The sequence below is a fragment of the Pleurodeles waltl genome, chromosome 1_2, assembly GCF_031143425.1.
Source record: "Pleurodeles waltl isolate 20211129_DDA chromosome 1_2, aPleWal1.hap1.20221129, whole genome shotgun sequence".
In the NCBI taxonomy this organism is placed as follows: Eukaryota; Metazoa; Chordata; class Amphibia; order Caudata; family Salamandridae; genus Pleurodeles; species Pleurodeles waltl.
Window position 1 is genome coordinate 1,344,344,788 of NC_090437.1, and position 17,126 is coordinate 1,344,361,913.

Consider the following 17,126-nt stretch of genomic DNA (forward strand, 5'->3'; position numbering starts at 1 on the left):
GGGCATATGCCCATCTCCGACTTGCTTGTGACTTTTGGACTTGGTCCCCTTGTTCCACAGGTACCCTAGATTGGAAATCCACAGTTGTTGCATTGTTGGTTGGTGTCTTTCCTGCATTATTCCTCTATCACGACTTCTTTGTCTTTTGGGGAACTTTAGTGCACTTTGCACTCACTTTTCAGGGTCTTGGGGAGGGCTAATTTTCTAACTCTCACTATTTTCTAATAGTCCCAGCGACCCTCTACAAGGTCACATAGGTTTGGGGTCCATTCGTGGTTCGCATTCCACTTTTGGAGTATATGGTTTATGTTGCCCCTATCCCTATGTGTCCCCATTGCATCCTATTGTAACTATACATTGTTTGCACTGTTTTCTAAGACTATACTGCATATTTTTGGTATTGTGTACATATATCTTGTGTATATTTCCTATTCTCTCACTGAGGGTACACTCTAAGATACTTTGGCATATTGTCATAAAAATAAAGTACCTTTATTTTTAGTATAACTGTGTATTGTGTTTTCTTATGATATTGTGCAAGTGACACTTGTGGTACTGTAGTAGCTTCACACGTCTCCTAGTTCAGCCTAAGCTGCTCTGCTAAGCTACCATTATCTATCAGCCTAAGCTGCTAGACACCATATACACTAATAAGGGATAACTGGGCCTGGTGCAAGGTGCAAGTACCCCTTCGTACTCACTACAAGCCAGTCCAGCCTCCTACATTGGTTGTGCAGCGGTGGGATAAGTGCTTTGAGACTACTTACCACTCTTGCCATTGTTCTTTTCATAAGAGAAAAATATACAAAACAAGTTCAGTGTGTGTACACATAGCTAAAAAGTTTTGCATTTCCTCTTTTCACTCTTTTCTAAAGTGCTGAAAAGTACTTCTAAACTTTCAAAAAGTTCTTAAAAGTTGAAAAAAAAAATCTGTCTTTCCAAAAAGTTCTGAAAACATTTTTTCTCTTTTTTTATCACTTTAACTCTCTGTAAAAATGTCTGGCACAGGCCAAAATGTTGACCTGTCTAAGATTGCATATGATCACCTTAGCTGGAAAGGAGCAAGGAGTCTCTGCATAGAGAGAGGTTTGAGTGTAGGGAAGAATCCTTCCTTGGAACTGTTACTTAACATGCTTAGAGAACAAGATAAGGCTAAAAGTGCCCCATCTGTTGAAAAAGTAGCTAATGGTTCTCAATCTGATCCAGGGACTCCCCCAGGAAAAGGTTCAGGAAAGAAACTTCATAGCCTGCCCATTACAAGACAGTCTAGCATAGTTGTTACTGAGGTGGAGTCACATCATACAGATGATGTGCTCTCACATTACACTGTCAGCCAAGCTGTTAGGGTGCCCTCTGTAAGGGACAGGTCTCCTTCTGTTCATTCCCATCATACCTCTGTATCTAGAAATGTCCCTCCCACCAACCCTGATGACAGATTGTTAGAAAGGGAACTCAATAAGTTGAGGGTGGAACAAACCAGACTGAAACTGAAAAAGCAACAGCTGGATTTGGATAGACAGTCTTTAGAAATAGAGAGGGAAAGACAGAAGTTGGGTTTTGAAACCCATGGTGGCAGCAGCAGTATTCCCCATAGTCATCCTGTAAAAGAGCATGATTCCAGGAATCTGCACAAGATAGTTCCCCCTTATAAGGAGGGGGATGACATTAACAAGTGGTTTGCTGCACTTGAGAGGGCCTGTGTTGTACAGGATGTCCCTAAAAGGCAGTGGGATGCTATCCTATGGCTATCATTTAGTGGAAAAGGTAGGGATAGGCTCCTTACTGTGAAAGAAAGTGATGCCAATAATTTTACAGTTCTTAAGAATGCACTCCTGGATGGTTATGGCTTAACCACAGAACAATACAGGATAAAGTTCAGAGAAACCAAAAAGGAGTCTTCACAAGACTGGGTTGATTTCATTGACCATTCAGTGAAGGCCTTGGAGGGGTGGTTAAATGGTAGTAAGGTTACTGACTTTGAAAGCCTGTATAACTTGCTCCTGAGAGAGCATATTCTTAATAATTGTGTGTCTGATTTGTTGCACCAGTACCTGGTAGACTCTGATCTGACCTCTCCCCAAGAATTGGGAAAGAAGGCAGACAAATGGGTCAGAACAAGGGTGAACAGAAAAGTTCATACAGGGGGTGACAAAGATGGCAACAAAAAGAAGGATGGTAAGTCTTCTGACAAGGGTGGGGACAAATCTAAAAATGAGTCTTCATCAGGCCCACAAAAACACTCTGGTGGGGGTGGTGGGCCCAAATCCTCTTTTAATCAGAACAAGGAAAAGAAACCATGGTGCTATTTATGTAAAATAAAAGGCCATTGGACAACAGATCCCAGTTGTCCAAAGAAAGGCACCAAGCATCCTACCACTACAACCCCTACTGCTACACCTAGTGTCCCTACTAATAGCAGTGGTGGTGGGAGCAAACCTACTAATAGCCAATCCAAGGGAGTAGCTGGGCTCACTATTGGTAACTTAGTTGGGGTTGGCCTTGTTAGGGAGGCCACAGAGGCTGTGTTAGTCTCTGAGGGGGCTATTGATTTAGCCACCTTAGTTGCTTGTCCCCTTAATATGGATAAGTACAAGCAGCTACCCCTAATAAATGGTGTTGAGGTTCAGGCCTACAGGGACACTGGTGCCAGTGTGATTATGGTCATAGAGAAACTGGTCCACCCTGAACAGCACCTACTTGGTCACAAGTACCAAGTAACCGATGCTCACAACAACACACTTAGCCACCCCATGGCTGTTGTTAATCTCAACTGGGGGGGGGTTACTGGTCCAAAGAAAGTTGTGATAGCCACAGATTTACCTGTAGACTGTCTACTAGGAAATGATTTGGAGACATCAGCTTGGTCAGATGTGGAGTTGGAGGCCCATGCAGCAATGCTGGGCATCCCAGGGCATATTTTTGCTTTAACCAGGGCTCAGGCCAAAAAGCAAAAAGGACAGGGAAGCTTGGATCCTGGAACAATGGACCAAGTGCTCCCTACAGCTAGGGCTAGTAGAAGCAAAACACTTCCTACTATCCCTCCCTCTACAGTGGATTCAACTTCTGAGGAAGAAGAATTCCCTCCCTGTGCAGAACCTACACCAGAGGAGCTTGAAGCAGACACTGCTGAGCTTTTGGGTGAAGGGGGGCCTGCCAGAGAGGAGCTGAGTGTGGCACAGCAAACCTGTCCCACATTAGAGGGTCTGAGACAGCAAGCTGTCAAACAGGCTAATGGGGATGTCAGTGACTCTCACAGAGTTCACTGGGAAGACAACCTCTTGTACACTGAGGCAAGGGATCCTAAACCTGGAGCTGCCAGGAGATTAGTGATCCCTCAGGAGTACAGAAAGTTCCTCCTAACTCTTGCTCACGACATTCCCCTAGCAGGACATCTGGGACAAATGAAAACTTGGGACAGGCTTGTTCCCTTGTTTCATTGGCCTGGGATGTCTGAGGACACAAAAGAATTTTGTAAGTCCTGTGAAACCTGTCAAGCCAGCGGCAAGACAGGTGGCACCCAAAGGCACCCCTTATTCCACTGCCTGTGGTTGGGGTTCCCTTTGAAAGGGTAGGGGTTGACATAGTTGGCCCCCTTCACCCTCCTACTGCTTCACGCAATAGATTCATCTTGGTGGTAGTGGACCATGCCACAAGATATCCTGAAGCTATTCCTTTAAGGACCACTACAGCTCCTGCAGTGGCAAAGGCCCTCCTGGGAATATTTTCCAGGGTGGGCTTCCCAAAGGAAGTAGTATCAGACAGGGGAAGCTATTTCATGTCTGCATACTTAAAGGCCATGTGGAAGGAGTGTGGTGTAACTTATAAGTTCACAACACCCTACCATCCACAAACAAATGGACTGGTGGAGAGATTTAACAAAACTCTCAAAGGCATGATTATGGGTCTCCCTGAAAAACTCAGCAGGAGATGGGATATCCTTCTACCATGCCTCCTTTTTGCCTACAGGGAGGTACCCCAGAAAGGAGTGGGCTTTAGCCCCTTTGAACTTCTTTTTGGACACCCTGTTAGGGGTCCACTCACACTTGTCAAGGAGGGTTGGGAACAACCTTTAAAAGCTCCAAAACAAGATATTGTGGATTATGTACTTGGCCTCAGATCAAGGATGGCTGAGTATATGAGAAAGGCCAGTAAAAACCTTCAGGCCAGCCAAGAGCTCCAGAAGCAATGGCATGATCAGAAGGCTGTTTTGGTTCAGTACCAACCAGGGCAGAAAGTGTGGGTCTTGGAGCCTGTGGCCCCAAGAGCACTCCAAGATAAATGGAGTGGACCCCACACAATTGTTGAAAAAAAGGGAGAAGTCACCTATTTAGTTGACTTAGGCACTGCCAGGAGTCCCCTTAGGGTGCTCCATGTCAATCGCCTGAAACCCTACTATGACGGGGCTGATCTCACCCTGCTCATGGCAACTGATGAGGGACAGGAAGAAGACAGTGATCCTCTACCTGATCTCTTCTCTTCCACAGAGCAAGATGCTCTAGTGGAAGGTGTAGTTTTGGCTGATTGTCTTACTGCTGAGCAGAAAGACCATTGCATAAATCTCCTAGATCAATTCTCTGAACTCTTCTCTACTGTGCCAGGTACCACTTCTTGGTGTGAGCACACTATAGATACTGGAGACAGCTTGCCTGTCAAAAGTAAGATCTATAGGCAGCCTGACCATGTCAGGGACTGCATAAAGCAAGAGGTCCAGAAAATGTTAGAACTAGGAGTGGTTGAGCACTCTGAAAGTCCATGGGCTTCTCCTGTGGTACTTGTACCAAAACCCCATTCCAAAGATGGAAAGAAGGAAATGCGGTTTTTTGTAGACTATAGAGGTCTCAACTTGGTAACCAAAACTGATGCTCACCCTATACCCAGGGCAGATGAGCTCATAGATACACTGGCATCTTCCAAGTATCTAAGCACTTTTGATTTGACTGCAGGGTATTGGCAGATCAAATTGTCAGAAGATGCTAAACCTAAAACTGCATTTTCAACCATTGGAGGACATTACCAGTTCACTGTAATGCCTTTTGGTTTGAAAAATGCACCTGCCACTTTTCAGAGGTTGGTGAACACAGTCCTGCAAGGGCTGGAAGCTTTCAGTGCAGCATATTTGGACGATATAGCTGTCTTTAGCTCCAGCTGGGATGATCACCTGGTCCACCTATGGAAAGTTTTGGAGGCCCTGCAAAATGCAGGCCTCACTATCAAGGCTTCAAAGTGCCAGATAGGGCAGGGTAAGGTGGTTTATCTGGGACACCTTCTTGGTGGGGAACAGATTGCACCACTTCAGGGGAAAATCCAAATAATTATTGATTGGGTTCCCCCTACCACTCAGACTCAGGTGAGAGCCTTCCTAGGCCTCACTGGGTATTACAGGAGGTTCATTAAGAACTATGGCTCCATTGCAGCCCCTCTTAATGACCTCACATCCAAGAAAATGCCTAAAAAGGTATTATGGACAGCATTATGGAGGAGCTGAAGCAGGCCATGTGCTCTGCACCTGTCCTGAAAAGCCCTTGTTACTCTAAAACATTCTATGTCCAAACTGATGCATCTGAATTAGGAGTAGGGGCAGTCCTATCACAACTTAATTCTGAGGGCCAGGATCAACCTGTTGCTTTTATTAGTAGGAGGTTGACCCCTAGAGAAAAGCGTTGGTCTGCCATAGAGAGGGAGGCCTTTGCTGTGGTCTGGGCTCTGAAGAAGTTGAGGCCATACCTGTTTGGCACTCACTTCATTGTTCAGACAGACCACAAACCTCTACTTTGGCTAAAACAAATGAAAGGTGAAAATCCTAAATTGTTGAGGTGGTCCATATCCCTACAGGGAATGGACTATACAGTGGAACATAGACCTGGGAGTAGCCACTCCAATGCAGATGGACTCTCCAGATATTTCCACTTAGACAATGAAGACTCATCAGGTCATGGCTAGTCTTATTGTCCTTCGTTTGGGGGGGGGGGTTGTGTAGGAAAGTACCATCTTGCCTGGCATGTTACCCCCATTTTTCACTGTATATATGTTGTTTTAGTTGTATGTGTCACTGGGACCCTGTTCACCAGGGCCCCAGTGCTCATAAGTGTGCCTGAATGTGTTACCTGTGTAGTGACTAACTGTCTCACTGAGGCTCTGCTAATCAGAACCTCAGTGGTTATGCTCTCTCATTTCTTTCAAATTGTCACTAACAGGCTAGTGACCAATTTTACCAATTTACATTGGCTTACTGGAACACCCTTATAATTCCCTAGTATATGGTACTGAGGTACCCAGGGTATTGGGGTTCCAGGAGATCCCTATGGGCTGCAGCATTTCTTTTGCCACCCATAGGGAACTCTGACAATTCTTACACAGGCCTGCCACTGCAGCCTGAGTGAAATAACGTCCACGTTATTTCACAGCCATTTTACACTGCACATAAGTAACTTATAAGTCACCTATATGTCTAACCTTTACCTGGTAAAGGTTAGGTGCAAAGTTACTTAGTGTGAGGGCACCCTGGCACTAGCCAAGGTGCCCCCACATTGTTCAGGGCCAATTCCCTGAACTTTGTGAGTGCGGGGACACCATTACACGCGTGCACTACATATAGGTCAATACCTATATGTAGCTTCACAATGGTAACTCCGAATATGGCCATGTAACATGTCTAAGATCATGGAATTGCCTCCTCTATGCCATCCTGGCATTGTTGGCACAATTCCATGATCCCAGTGGTCTGTAGCACAGACCCTGGCACTGCCAAACTGCCTTTTCTGGGGTTTCACTGCAGCTGCTGCTGCTGCCAACCCCTCAGACAGGTTTCTGCCCTCCTGGGGTCAAGCCAGGCTTGTCCCAGGATGGCAGAACAAAGGACTTCCTCTGAGAGAGGGTGTTACACCCTCTCCCTTTGGAAAATGGTGTGAAGACAGGGGAGGAGTAGCCTCCCCCAGCCTCTGGAAATGCTTTCTTGGGCACAGATGTGCCCAATTCTGCATAAGCCAGTCTACACCGGTTCAGGGGACCCCTTAGCCCTGCTCTGGCGCGAAACTGGACAAAGGAAAGGGGAGTGACCACTCCCCTGACCTGCACCTCCCCTGGGAGGTGTCCAGAGCTCCTCCAGTGTGCTCCAGACCTCTGCCATCTTGGAAACAGAGGTGCTGCTGGCACACTGGACTGCTCTGAGTGGCCAGTGCCACCAGGTGACATCAGAGACTCCTTCTGATAGGCTCCTTCAGGTGTTAGTAGCCTATCCTCTCTTCTAAGTAGCCAAACCCTCTTTTCTGGCTATTTAGGGTCTCTGTCTCTGGGGAAACTTTAGATAACGAATGCAAGAGCTCATCAGAGTTCCTCTGCATCTCTCTCTTCACCTTCTGCCAAGGAATCGACTGCTGACCGCGCTGGAAGCCTGCAAAACTGCAACAAAGTAGCTAAGACGACTACTGCAACTCTGTAACGCTGATCCTGCTGCCTTCTCGACTGTTTTCCTGGTGGTGCATGCTGTGGGGGTAGTCTGCCTCCTCTCTGCACTAGAAGCTCCGAAGAAATCTCCCGTGGGTCGACGGAATCTTCCCCCTGCAACCGCAGGCACCAAAAAGCTGCATTACCGGTCCCTTGGGTCTCCTCTCAGCACAACGATCGAGGTCCCTCGAATCCAGCAACTCTGTCCAAGTGACTCCCACAGTCCAGTGACTCTTCAGTCCAAGTTTGGTGGAGGTAAGTCCTTGCCTCACCTCGCTAGACTGCATTGCTGGGAACCGCGACTTTTGCAGCTACTCCGGCCCCTGTGCACTTCCGGCGGAAATCCTTTGTGCACAGCCAAGCCTGGGTCCACGGCACTCTAACCTGCATTGCACGACTTTCTAAGTTGGTCTCCGGCGACGTGGGACTCCTTTGTGTAACTTCGGGTGAGCACCGTTTCATGCATCCTCGTAGTTCCTGTTTCTGGCACTTCTCCGGGTGCTACCTGCTGCTAAGAGGGCTCCTTGTCTTCCACGACGTCTCCTCTACCTCCTGGTCCAATTTGCGACCTCCTGGTCCCTCCTGGGCCACAGCAGCATCCAAAAATGCTAACCGCACAATTTGCTGCTAGCAAGGCTTGTTGGCGTTCTTTCGGCGGGAAAACACTTCTGCACAACTCTACACAGCGAGAGGGATCTGTCCACCAAAGGGGAAGTCTCTAGCCCTTTTCGTTCTTGCAGAAACCTCAGCTTCTTCTGTCCAGTAGAAGCTTCTTTGCATCCACAGCTGGCATTTCCTGGGCATATGCGCATCTCCGACTTGCTTGTGACTTTTGGACTTGGTCCCCTTGTTCCACAGGTACCCTAGATTGGAAATCCACCGTTTTTGCATTGTTGGTTTGTGTCTTTCCTGCATTATTCCTCTATCACGACTTCTTTGTCTTTGGGGGATTTTTAGTGCACTTTGCACTCACTTTTCAGGGTCTTGGGAGGGTTATTTTCTAACTCTCACTATTTTCTAATAGTCCCAGCGACCCTCTAGAAGGTCACATAGGTTTGGGATCCATTCGTGGTTCTCATTCCACTTTTGGAGTATATGGTTTGTGTTGCCCCTATCCCTATGTGTCCCCATTGCATCCTGTTGTAACTATACATTGTTTGCACTGTTTTCTAAGACTATACTGCATATTTTTGGTATTGTGTACATATATCTTGTGTATATTTCCTATCCTCTCACTGAGGGTACACTCTAAGATACTTTGGCATATTGTCATAACAATAAAGTACCTTTATTTTTAGTATAACTGTGTATTGTGTTTTCTTATGATATTGTGCAAGTGACACTTGTGGTACTGTAGTAGCTTCACACGTCTCCTAGTTCAGCCTAAGCTGCTCTGCTAAGCTACCATTATCTATCAGCCTAAGCTGCTAGACACCCTATACACTAATAAGGGATAACTGGGCCTGATGCAAGGTGCAAGTACCCCTTGGTACTCACTACAAGCCAGTCCAGCCTCCTACAGCAAGTGACACTAGTGGTACTGTAGGAGCTTCACTCGTCTCCTAGTTCAGCCTAAGCTGCTCTACTAAGCTACCATTATCTATTAGCCTATGCTGCTAGACACCCTATACACTAATAAGGGATAACTGGGCCTGGTGCAAGGTGCAAGTACCCCTTGATACTCACTACAAGCCAGTCCAGCCTCCTACAGGAAGTCTCTAGCCCTTGTCGTTCCTGCAGAAACCTCAGCTTCTACTGTCCAGTAGCAGCTTCTTTGCACCCACAGCTGGCATTTCCTGGGCATCTGCCCATCTCCGACTTGCCTGTGACATTTGGACTTGGTCCCCTTGTTCCACAGGTACCCTCGACTGGAAATCCATTGTTGTTGCATTGCTGGTTTGTGTCTTTCCTGCAGAATTCCCCTATCACGACTTCTATGTCCTTTGGGGAACTTTAGTGCACTTTGCACTCACTTTTCAGGGTCTTGGTTTGGGCTATTTTTCTAACCCTCACTATTTTCTAATAGTCCCAGCGACCCTCTACAAGGTCACATAGGTTTGGGGTCCATTCGTGGTTCGCATTCCACTTTTGGAGTATATGGTTTGTGTTGCCCCTATCCCTATGTGTCCCCATTGCATCCTATTGTAACTATACATTGTTTGCACTGTTTTCTAAGACTATACTGCATATTTTTGGTATTGTGTACATATATCTTGTGTATATTTCCTATCCTCTCACTGAGGGTACACTCTGAGATACTTTGGCATATTGTCATAAAAATAAAGTACCTTTATTTTTAGTATAACTGTGTATTGTGTTTTCTTATGATATTGTGCAAGTGACACTAGTGGTACGGTAGGAGCTTCACTCGTCTCCTAGTTCAGCCTAAGCTGCTCTGCTAAGCTACCATTATCTATCAGCCTATGCTGCTAGACACCCTATACACTAATAAGGGATAACTGGGCCTGGTGCAAGGTGCAAGTACCCCTTGGTACTCACTACAAGCCAGTCCAGCCTCCTACACCCACCGGGTACAACTTCACCTTGTTCACAAACAGGTACAGACTGGTGAAGTCGTAGTAGTGTATTTTCGTACCCTAACCAGTGACCCAGTACAGCTGTATGGCGTTTGTACGACCGCCGAATAAGGCATCACGGGGTTCCAACAGTGCTGATAACTGCCGACTTCTGCATCTTTTGTTAGCTCGTCTAACTACTCTCATTCCCAGAGGGTTCTCAGAACAAAGCCGCTGTTTTCAATATACTGCGCCTTTGCCAGAGTACAACGATGCAGCTGTGCACATGGTGCCCTGCAGTCTATTAAACTTGTGGTGTTTGTAACAACGGCGACACCCGTGGTAAAAGCAACTGTTGAACTCAAAGGCGGTTGGTACCCCGTTAATTAATGCATACCCGTCTAGGTAGTAGTGGCCCAGACGTTACTTGCCGCCCTGCAACGCATGTTGAATGAAGATGTTCTCTTTCTCCAAGACGTACCTGAGCCACTGAATAGACAGGGTGGAGTAACGTTTCTGTTTACCGTTATAGTTGTCAGGCGGTACTAGAGCTATGGTTTCAGGTTTTAAAAACATGTGGTGATAAATAGACATGCACATGGGAGCCAGAGTAATGTTCTTTAATGGGTCTAGGTATTCCATGATTTCTCTCCTCTAAAGGAATTCGGTTTTCATAATCCTGGCCCGTTTTGTCATCTCCATCACAACGTCTCTGAAAAGGTTGTGCGCTTTTTGCAAGATCATGACATTCACCTGACAGTAAGCTTTCAACTCTGTTCGAAAATGAAACCGATTTTCATGATTTTATTTTCACCACTGTAGAAAGCTCTCTTTTTCAGATGGCATCATGTACTAGACGCTGTAACTGTCGGGGGAGGCATGGGACCGCTGTAATTCTGATGAGCCCATGTGTTAAAAAAGACATGGAAATAACCTTTACAGCCTTCAAAACCAAAGGCTTTTGGCAACTTGCTCAACTTCATGGGCAGAAAATTCAAGGTGTCTATGAACCTAATTTCAAAAGGAACAACCTTTAACAGGATCAGTTTGGAACCCTGGGTGATGAGCTCCATGTTCAGCTTTTCACAAATCAGGTCCCAGAGAATAAAGAACGAGTCGTACGCTTTCGAGTTGTGAGCCAGCATTGTATACTCATAGTATTTCTGCTGCATGAATGTGTTGAGGAAATAGTTCACGCATGACCGGCCTTCAAACTCCCAGTTTTCATCGGCCGTTAGATGATGGGCGTAAATGTAGTTAGGCTGGTGCACACCCGTCTCCTGCGTACACTGTATATCGAATATGATATAGGCCCCCATTTCAACTTCGGCGGTCTTTGGAAAAGACCTCCGAAGCAGCAGGAGCCAGTATACCGCTAGTGCTGGCAGTATATCTGGCTCCCTATTTCGACTTTTCCGCTGGGCCAGCGGACGGAAACAGTGTGTTGTATCTCAGTAATGAAGACGGAGCGGATTCGGTAAGTAAACAGGTTTAATGTGAAATAAAACAGGAGCCACCCACAGCGCGTCCTTCTCGCCGCCCTCCATCCGCCGATCTCCCAGCCTACGTCCCCCCGTTCCACATTCCACCGTTCTACCTCCCCGCGCCCTACATTCCACGTTATAAACAATAGAAATACATAACATAGCATCTCTCCCTTTTAAAACACAAACAAAACAAAACACAAAAAAACAAAAAGATACATATTCAATAATAGGGAACGAATCTAACTAAAGATTAAGACACATCAGACCTCAATTTCCATGGTAAAAACTTTTCCCTGGAAGATCTACGCAGAGACCTTTCTGAAGAATTCGTAGCTGAACACTGACCATTGGACTCAAGCTAAAATAATTAAAAAACAAAATAGATCCACGTAAACACTGCTGCTGCCTTTTAAAAAAAATAAACACGTGGGCAGGCGCGCGTCAGTAAACTAAAACAGCTTCTTGTAAACACAGCGGTAGCTTTGAAAGAGAGTAACAAACTTGTCAAATTTCGGCGTAGACGGACGTGCCCAAACTCTTCCGTAACAACATGGTGGTTGCCTGGATACAAACGCGCGCACCTCCTCTGTATTTGCGCTCTGCGCTTCACCGCGTGCTCAAGCTAGCCGGTTGCTAGGTGCAATGTTTGCTTGGATACAAACGCGCACACCTCCTCTATTCACGCGCTCTACGCTTGAATTCGTTCTCAAACTTGCCGGTTGCTAGGCGTGAATAACTTCCGATTTAGAGATTTTTTTTTTTAATAAAATATCACCCTGAAGAAAATGTTCGTCACGAACCACAAAAGCAGGATACACACCGTGAAGAAAACAACTTCAGCCTTGACATGGGAATGACTCGATGGTTCCGCGTAGGTTCCGAGGTGGTTCCAGTACCTCGTCGCCAAAATTATGTTGTATCTCAGTAATGAAGACGGACCGGATTCGGTAAGTAAACAGGTTTATTGTAAAATAAAACAGGAGCCACCCACAGCGCGTCCTTCTCGCCGCCCTCCAACCGCCGATCTCCCAGCCTACGTCCCCCCATTCCACATTCCACCGTTCTACCTCCCCGCGCCCTACATTCCACAGTATAAACAACAGAAATACATAACACAGTGTTACCGTCTGCTGGCCCAGCGGAAAAGTCACATCAACATTGCAGCCGGCTCGTAATAGAGCCGGCGGCAATGCTGATGTGCAGCGGGTGCAGTAGCACCCATTGCGCATTTCACTGCCCGAAATTCGGGCAGTGAAATGCGCGATGGGGCTATGCCTGGGAGCCCCTGCACTTCCCATGCCAAGTGCATGGGCAGTGCAGGGGCCTCCAGGGGAACTCCAAGTCCCCCTTACCGCCAGCCTTTCCATGGCGGTGTTTACCGCTGTGGCCAGGCTGGCGGTCGGGGACTCATAATCACCAGGGCAGCAGTGCTTGCACCGCTGCCCTGGGAATTATGACCGCCAGGCAGAAGCCTGGTGGTATAGTGGAGGGGCCGGCAGTATGGCTGTGGCTATTGTGTCACGGTCATAATAGCTGGCGGAAAACCGCTAGCCTGTTGGCGGTGTTACCGCCAGCTTACTGCCGGCCGCTAGGGTCGTAATGAGGCCCATAGTCTACTGTTTTTTTCTGGGGGAAGCCTTCGAGCTATAAAATACGCTTTACACCTGGGACATTGCATACCTTTACAATTGTGGTTGGCGGCCTTGTAGCACCTGCAAGCCTGGCAGTCGGATTTATGGATGCACTGTGCAAGGCTGATGTGTACGTTCAAGCAGTCCTGCGACCGACAAAACACCTTATACGTCGAGCAGTTCACCTTCTGAGTGTCATCGTCGACGCACCCGTCCCTCTGACACATTTTACAGTGCATTTCACACTGGTGTCTGGTCTGGTTGTTGTATATGTGGTCACAATGCTCGCACACGTACTTGACTCCTAGAAAACCCTTCAAGTTCAAGACACTGTGAAAGTGGTTTTCGTGATGTAGCACATAAACGGTCTTGTTTTTCACACGCTCATCGGTAGTGAAGTACTTCCAAGAACCGCTGTGGTGCAGAACTTTTACTGTAATGGCAAAATGGTTCTCAAAAAGGCCATGTCCCCAAAACCAACCAGTCTGTCAGGCGGTATTTGAAGCACGCGTGGGCTGCCGCTGCCATAGACATAATGACATTGTCTAGGGTAGCTTGGTCCACCAACAACCCCATGATGCTAGCTGCTAGACACATATTGGTAGCTCATGTGTTGAAGTCGAGCAACCATTGATATTTCTTGCTGATTATTTAACTGTACATGACGCTCTTCAAGGTCCTGGAAGCACCGCCCTCACGACCCCTAATAATGATGGCAATGATTCTAAAGGTCCCGTACGCCATTGATTCAGCATTGCTCTGTAAAAGCTTAGACAGGTTTTCTAGAAGCGTCACATCGTCAAACACATCTCGAGACGACCGTCTGGTGAACAGAGGACTGTTGAGACCCTGCCCCTGAGAACGCAGCTGGAAGAAATCGTTAGGCCCCACATCGTGTAACAATCGATCTATGAGCGTTTGTACGGCCTGGTGTATAGCAATAACACCCTGATTAGAGGAGTTTAGATGGTCTAGGTTACCAAACCTAAACTCCTCATAGTGCTCCTCTGTTGCATTAAACCTCTCTACAGTACGACTGTACCTTCTGACACTTTCTAAAAAGACTGGTTCTGAATCCTCAGCTTGAGGACGCCGCAGGATGGAGGGCTCCCTGAGGTATCATTCGACGGTAGTTGACTATGGCTCGTTCTTGGGATATTTTTATGCCACCGTGTAACGCATAGTCTGGCTTTCTTTAATATTCTTATTAGAAGCACACGGTTTCTAGCGCTACTAGCCCACTTCTGTTTCTTACAAGCCCAGCTGTTTTTAGGCAACCGACCACAGCCTATTTGAACAATAGTTGGTGTATTTACAGGAGGTGTTCTTACCATTTCAGCTAATACGGGTGGGGGTCGTTCAGGTTGTTTGGGATTGAGGCACCTCAGAACTTAACCACTTAAGACCCTGAAAATGCCTGTATTCTCTCCTATTGAGAGCTTATGGGGAGTGTTTTAAGTGTTAAGGGTGCTGCTTTTAGGAGTTTCAAACAGGTGAGGGTTGGCTGTAGCAGCTCTTTGGTTTTGAGCTCTCGTAAAACCCGTAGAGCTTTACTGAGTACCTCCTGGGTCTTCTTTTTAAATTTAGACCTATGGACAACCTTTTTACAAAAAGCAGGTAGGGCACTCCTTAGGTGTACACGGATGCCTAGTCACGCCAATATATTGTCTATGTCTGCTGTGGCTGATTCACAAGCTACAATCACCTTCCTTCTACACCTTGCTAACCGCAGTATTAACACTCTCTGGGACGGTGGGGAGAACCCAGTATCGACCCCCGACTTCCCCAGTTTTGCGGTCTTGAGCTTTAGGTGTGATTTTAGTTTCCTAATGGCCTGCTGTATTTCTTTCAGGTATATTTCCAAAACCCTTTTGGGGGTCAGGGCACCACATTTTGTTCTGCTACGTGTGTCATTAGCTGTGTGCTGTATATTACCCACAACCACCCTGGGTGTCTGATCACTGTTAACTGCAATAAGACTTTTTTGAACGGGTGAGTTGGGATGGGTCGAAAGGACAGGGCTCCAGTGTGAACACCCCAGTGCTTGGGAGGCCTGATCATCGCTTGATGGCGTTCCAAAACTCTGATTTTGTGAACTGCTACATCCTGTACTGCTATCAGGATATATTGAGGAGGACGGTGAAAACCATTGCGTGCTGGCACTTGGTTTCGGGCTGGTGGAGTCATACGCTCCAGGGGGTGTAATTGGTGACATCAGACATAGGGAAGTTAAATGTTGGTCATTATAACTTAAGGCCTCTGATGCATATGAAGCACTGTGGCTGGGTGTGGGTAATTGAGACCCTGGTGTTTGCAACCCGTCGAGAGTGCATTAGAAGGGGCACAGGTCATTGCTGTGGCTTTAGAACTCTCTACCAGACCAGCTAGTGCCTTTAGAAGTTGTATACACCCAGAATATGGATCCTCTATGGGGCTATCTGTTTCCATGCGTGTGTCATGTAAACGGGGAGGGCTAGTTATACAGGCTGCCGCTACTAGGGCATTGACAGACACAACTATATTAGACTCCTCAAGCGTTGAATATTCAGAACGCGGTGGGCTATGGGGAACAGTCTGAGCCTTAACAACATTTTTAAAAGACAGGTCTAAAGGCAAGGCTTGTAGCTCAGGGGTCTGCAGCTTCTTCTTGCGGTTCTTTAAGAACAACAGATTTATTTTAGCCTTATTGCTCTGGTTAGGGCCCCAACCAGAGGTTCTCAAAGGTACAGGATGGTGTCTGTCTGTAAGTGCCATGCTCTCACATTGTCCAAACCCTTGTACACAGGTAGTTACTATAGAAGTGTTTGCGGTACTGGGCATAGCCTTTATTACTGTTGATGCGGTGTAGTCAAGGGCTGTACCTGGGCCATGACCGTTGTCTGTGGAGCCGATGCACGGTTTGTCCTGGTGTCCTGCGTTGTTCACAGATGCTGCTGGTGCCATGGGGTCTTGAAGGGTCACGTTGCTGTCCTTTAAAGACGATGCAGTTCGCTTAGCCTGATGAACAATTCTTCCAGAACTCTTTTGTGCTGACTCTAGGATGTAAAGATAACAAAATGCATATCACGTGTTGCTATAGCTGCTATATCCTGGGGGTGAAAGAGGTTTGAGACACACTAAGGATTGAATTCATCTGGCTTACAAACTCACCTGAGGTGCTCCAATGTGAGAGGCCATTCTTTATAGGCGGACCTTGTAGGAGGCTGGACTGGCTTGTAGTGAGTACCAAGGGGTACTTACACCTTGCACCAGGCCCAGGTATCCCTTATTAGTGTATAGGGTGTCTAGCAGCTTAGGCTGATAGATAATGGTAGCTTAGCAGAGCAGCTTAGGCTGAACTAGGAGACGAGTGAAGCTCCTACAGTACCACTAGTGTCACTTGCACAATATCATAAGAAAACACAATACACAGATATACTAAAAATAAAGGTACTTTATTTTTATGACAATATGCCAAAGTATCTCAGTGAGTACCCTCAGTATGAGGATAGCAAATATACACAAGATATATGTACACAATACCAAAAATATACAGTATAGTAATAGAAAACAGTGCAAACAATGTATAGTTACAATAGGATGCAATGGGGGCACATAGGGATAGGGGCAACACAAACCACGTACTCCAAAAGTGGAATGCGAACCACGAATGGACCCCAAACCTATGTGACCTTGTAGAGGGTCGCTGGGACTGTAAGAAAACAGTGAGGGTTAGAAAAATAGCCCACCCCAAGACCCTGAAAAGTGAGTGCAAAGTGCACTGAAGTTCCCCAAAGAGCACAGAAGTCGTGATAGGGGAATTCTGAAGGAAAGACCAACACCAGCAATGCAACAATGATGGATTTACAGACTAGAGTACCTGTGGAACAAGGGGACCAAGTCCAAAAGTCACGATCAAGTCGAGAGTGGGCAGATGCCCAGGAAATGCCAGCTGTGGGTGCAAAGAAGCTGCCACTGGACAGTAGAAGCTGAGGATTCTGCAAGAACGACAGGGGCTAGAAACTTCCCCTTTGGAGGATGGATGTACCACGTCGTGAAGAGTCGTGCAG